The sequence below is a fragment of the Marmota marmota genome, unplaced genomic scaffold, assembly GCF_001458135.2.
Source record: "Marmota marmota marmota unplaced genomic scaffold, marMar, whole genome shotgun sequence".
Taxonomy (NCBI): domain Eukaryota; kingdom Metazoa; phylum Chordata; class Mammalia; order Rodentia; family Sciuridae; genus Marmota; species Marmota marmota.
In genome coordinates, this window is record NW_026000101.1 from 5,265,989 (window position 1) to 5,271,988 (window position 6,000).

Sequence of the window (6,000 nt, forward strand, 5' to 3'; positions counted from 1 at the left end):
ACACTCTTATTATCCCCTACTCCTCAGCCAGTTGTACAGGCCCACCAGAGCTGACTACTGAGGTTCCCAGCTCTCTTTTTGCTGGCCCTAGGTTCCAGCCTCACAGTTACCTAGACCACTAGGTCACTAGCTTACTCTAGTGCATTACCTGGATTATGCTAGTTCCCACACCCCTTCTTGTCCTTGCCTGCTAACTCGTCTACCTGCACTGTCCCTCTTTCTAAGTGATATTTCCTTCCTTGAACCGCTTCTCATCTTCAAGGCCCAACCTTGGTGCCCCCAAAGTTGTCCACTTTATCTCCTGGGCTTTGTCTCCTTTTGTTAAAGCATTTTTACTCACCAAGTGAGAATGCTATGTTCACAAGTCCCCCCTCCCCACACCAGGCAGGGAATTCCTAAATGATAGTCATAGTTTTATTATTCACCTAACTGTCCCCAGGAGTTAGGGCCTGGTAAACACTTTGAAAAGGAAGAATGGATGGATAAAATTAAAAATAGTTTTGTTTTCCCAGGAATATAAAAATTATAATTAATAATTACTTGTAAAAAATACCTGCCTAGGAAAAATTACCCAAGATTAAAGAACTTAGAAAATAGAATAATACATTGAGAGATTCTTTCCCTTGCACCATGTATGTGGTGTCTGTTTTGAACACCAATTCTGCATTCTTCAAATATCAACTGAGTGCCCAGCAATTTAGCTCAATTCTGACACTGTTCACCTGGAGTTTGTGCCAGGTCTCCTAAACTAAGAGCATAGATCCACAAGTGTGCCCCCATTTCAGATACCAGCTGTGAGTAGGTGCCCACACTACCCATATTTCTGTCTGGTGGCTACCAAATTTGGGATTCCCATGACCCTTCTAAGGTTTGATCATTTGCTTCAGCAACTCACACAAGATAGGAAATCTTTTTCCTTACTATCACTGTCTACAATAAAGGATCCAGCTCAAGAATAGCCAAACAACTCAGGAACCCAGAGTTGCTATGCCCCTTCCAGGCCCATCAGCCTCCCAGCACCAGAAGCTCCCAACCAGACCACTGAGCCACATCCCCAGCCCTATTTTGTATTTTATTTAGAGACAAGATCTCACTGAGTTGCTTAGCACCTCACTTCTGCTGAGAGAGAGGGAGAGAGAGAGAGAATTTTAATATTTATTTTTTAGTATTCGGCGGACACAACATCTTCGTTTGTATATGGTGCTGAGGATCGAACCCCGGCTGCACGCATGCCAGGCGAGTGCGCTACCGCTTGAGCCACATCCCCAGCCCTGGCTTTGAACTCTTGCCTGCCTCAGCTTCTGGAGCTGCTGGGATTATAGGCATGAAACACTGCACTTGGCCTGTTTAGGGATTCTTATGGAGATTCACTGCTTGGTGATGACTGGTTAAATAATTGGTGGCTGTACTCAATTTCCATAGATTCTCCCTTCCTGGGAAGTCAGGGGGTGAGGCTGAAGCTCCAACCCCCAATGACCACCAAAAGTCACTTCATCAGCATAAACTCCTGACTGGTCTAAAAGGGCTCATTAGAAATAAAAAAGATACTCTTATCAATCTTATGCTCATAAAATTTCTAAGGCTTTAGGGGCTGTGCCTGGTAGTGGGACAAAGGCCAACTGTATATTTCCCATTATGCTGCTACACATGGAGAGTCTAATTTAGGGGTGTATGATATTAATGCCACTTTTTGCATGTTGGTTTTCTATTTAGAGAGCAGTTTCACGTATTTCTTCCTGTTTGTTCCTCACTAAATTCTATTGGTTACATGTGGAGCAGCATTAATCTAGGGGTGCATCAGTTGCACCACAATTCAGATAACTCACTAGGTTGTCATAGTTGTGAGTTTTTAAAAAGTTCACTGCATTCATAAGAGCCACATATGTAAACAACCAAAGTGTCCACTGATGGATAAATGTTAATGCAGGGCGTATTTACATATACAACCGAATATGATTCATCCTTAAAAACAAGGAAACCCTCTCATTTGCAATGACATGGAAGAATCATTATGTTAAATAAAGTCAGTCAGACACAGAAAGATTAATACTATCTGACTTCACCCATATATGGAATCTAACAAAGTCAAACTCATAGAAACAGAGAATAGAATAGTGGTCACCAGGATGGGGGATGTTGATCAAAGGGTATTCACTTTCAATGACAAGATGAATAAGTTGCCGGGTGAAGTGGCGAACGCCTCTAATCCCAGCAGCTCAAGAGGCTGAGGCAGGAGGATCTTGAGTTCAAAGCCAGACTCGGCACAAGGAAGGTTCTAAGCAACTCAGTGAAACCCTGTTTCTAAATAAAATTCAAAATAGGGCTGGGGATGTGGCTCAGTGGTTGAGTGCCCCAGATTTCAATCCCTGATACCAAAAAAAAAAAAAAAAAGATGAAGATGAATAAGTTCTGGAGACTTAAAGTAAAGCATTGTGGCTATAGTTAACACTAATGTGTACTTGAAATTTGCTGAAAGAGTAATTCTTAAGTATTTTCACCCCCTAAAAGGACAATAGATAAGTTAATAGCTTGATTGTCATAATCATTTTACAATGTACACATATACCAAAATGTCACATAGTTGTCCTTGAATATATAAAATATCAAGTATATAATTCAATAAAATTTTAAAAAGATCTTGTTTACAAAATATTGAAAGGAATTTTTGACTCAATGCTAAGAAAAACAATTATTAAAAATGAGCAAAGGTTCTGAACAAATATTTCACAAAAAGAAATACATGAATGACAAGCTTATGAAAAATGTTCAACATTATTAGCCATTATAAAATGTTAAGTAAGGCCACAATGTGATAGCACTCTGCCTATTAAATAAAAAAAAAAAAGGCTAACAATATTCAGTTTGAGCCAGAATACATTGGAGCTGGAACTCTCATATATTGCTGGTTGGAATGTGAAATTAAGGGTTTTAACTACTTTGGGGGAAAAAAAGTGTACCCCAAACAGCTGAGGTTCATACACACCCCATTCATAATAAGAAATGGCATTTGTTTAGAAGGAAAGAAGGATAGAGATAAAGTAATGAAGTGTGAAGTTGAATGGGATTTGCTGAGCCAAATTTACAATGCAGAATCCCTCCCTCCACAACTGGCGCTGGGAGTGGAGGGGTGGGGGAGAGCCAGAGCTGGCATGAGCAGACAAAGGAGTGGCAAGCTGCTGTGGAGCCTTCTCCAGGGGCTCATCCTGCGCTTCTGATGAATGGTTTGGTTCAAAAGCCAAAAAATGTTCTCACCTTCATCTAACAAATCCCAGTTTGGGGCATGCATTTTAAGGAAATGACTGTATGTCAATGTTACTTATTGCAACTTTTTTGAAATAACACAATATTAGAAACAAATCAAGTGCCCAAACTACTAGATGATCGATGACGTAAGTTACAGTATTTAGTGAACAATGCAGCCAGAAAAATTATAGATTTTGTACCCCCCAAAATGATAAGAAAATGAAAACTAAGTGTCAACATGGAAAATATTTGCAAGCAAGAGTTAAGCTAAATACAAGATTGTAAAAAATTATGTGTTCAGTGATTCAATTATGTAATTTAAAGATAGGAATGGGCTATAGTAAACTAGTTTTGATGCAGTATTAAGGGTAGAAATGACTCTTTTTTTTTCTCTTGAAAATTCTCTTATTGTTAACAACATAAAGAGTTGAAAGAACACAAGTTTGCTGTTTTACTGGGTGCAGTTGCTGTGTCCTAACTGTTCATAAGGAGAAGAATGAAAGCTGTAAATAAACATTTATTCACCTAAAAATATTATATGAATAAAATTAATTTTTTTCTTCTTGCTCTTAAGATGTCCTGTGAAAATAACTAGAGAATATTTGTTCAAAATTCAAAGCTATAGGTGGGTGTGACTCAAGGTAATGCAGCATTCTTGGCCTTCTGGAGAACACTGGGGATGTAGCTCACAGAGCCAGGCAGTCCCAGGGCAGAGGTGCCCAGCCGAGCCTCTGTGAGAAACAGTTTTTCACTTCTGTGTTAACATGATGTTGTCAAAGAAGACAGATCATTCCCAATAGGAGCCCAAATCCACAGTCACTTGCCAGGTACTTCAAACTATGTGCTGTCATTGTAATGGAACCCCCTGCCCAGGGCAGTCTATGTGGAAGACTGATAGCAAATTGAGCCAGGACTCAGATATTTAATGATAGAAAAAGAGCTGTCCCAGCTATACCTGCGGACCTGGCTAGTTACCTAATAATTTAAATACATTGCATATAAAAAATGTTTCTGTATCACAATTAAAAAAAAATGTTTCCAGGCTTATTTTCATTGACCTTGTGGCTGCTGTAAGACTGGAAGACGCCATACCACACGACACAGATCACCAAAGAGGTTCCACTTTATTACTAAAGGCTGTGTGTTTATATAGGTCTAAGGAGAGGTCGCAGGGCTGAGGTAGATAACAGGTCGCCCGTTTATTGGCAAGTTCTTCCATATGTCAGTTCGGAGCCCAAGAAGTTAATTCTAATTGGGGCTAAGGCTTCCCCCCAGCAGGGTTTGAACACTGGCGCTGGCGGGAATGTTTCGTGCCAGTGAAAGAAACAAAGAGGAGAAAGAGGGTCGTTAGATGCCATGCTGGGGTTTTTCTCTGGGGGTGCTGCTGCCATTATATGTTTACCCAACATTCCTCCCTTTTTGTTTTCTTAGGAACTGGGGCATCGTTGATCAGATCTGGCTGCTTCTGGCTGTGTGGGGGCGGCGTAGGGCCTAGAAGGGGAAGTGGAGGAATATTGGGGGGGTGGTGGCAGGTCTGGGGATATCATGGCAACCAGAAATAAAACCCAGTGGCTATAGACAGCTACTTCCATAGGGGTGAAGTCTATGAAAGTTCCCTGAAACCACAAGTGGTTGATGGCATCGAACCAGTCCTGGATGGAGGAGATTGTTGGTATCAGCCACTGGTCCTGTAACAGAGACTCTAGGAAATATTGGAAGCGTTGCCTTGACATGGCGTCATCAGCACCTGAAGAAGATCAGAGCAAACAAAAGCAGGATGAAGATAAAAAATTAAAGCAAATGTCAGTTTTGGGCTGAAGTTCCATGTCGGGGGACTGACAGAGAAGAGGCCAAGGGCCATGAGGAGGCTTAAAAGGACATAAAGGCTCAAGAATCCAGGATGGCAGATTAAGAGGTTCTCCGGGCCCGTTGTCTCCCACTGTCCGATGTCCGCTGCATTCCATCGTGCCTGGTAGTGAGCTTCAGCAATGAGTGAGCTGATCTCTTGAAGATGTTGGGGACTCATCGGTCATCAGAGGCTGGTAGTACCTAAGCAGAGGCTGGTTGAAAGTTTGGTTAGAGATCTTCCGTAATTGGCCCTGTAGGAAGCAAAGCAGACAGGGCAGGAACAGACACATCAGGAAAAGAAGACATATGGGCCCTAAAAGAGGCAACAGCCACGATTGGAAGTGGGCTAAAAAGAAGGTGGCAAATGGGTTTTGGTTTGGTGGATTTTTCAAAGAGGTAGCCAAGTCGGTGAGCTTGACTACATTAGTTTCCACAAGCCTGATTCATTGATGTAGTAACAGCATTCTTCCCTCAAGAAAAGACAGGTTCCACCTTTTTCGGCTGTGAGTAAGTCTATAGCTCTTCGATTTTGAAGAGTAACTTGAGCCAAGGATGTGACCTGCCTTTGTAAAGATGCTAGAGATTCTGCTGTAGAAGTGAGCGCTTGTTCAAGTTTAGAACTTAAGTCCTGTACAGCCCATAAGGAGTGTCCTAGAGCTCCACCAGAAATTCTGGCTCCCGCTGCAGATACAGCCGGTGAGAGACCCACCAGTATTGGAAGGAAAGCAGCCTGCTTATTCCTCGCTGGGGGAGACAAGAGGGCCTGCACTTCAGCTGGGGTATAGAGAGTCAATTGTGGGACAAGCATCCCAGTATACATGGGGTAGAGGTGTTGGTGAATAAGATGGTGATGAGAGAACCATTACACCAGAAGAATGAGCCAGGTGGTGCATAGAGGGTGAAGTTAAA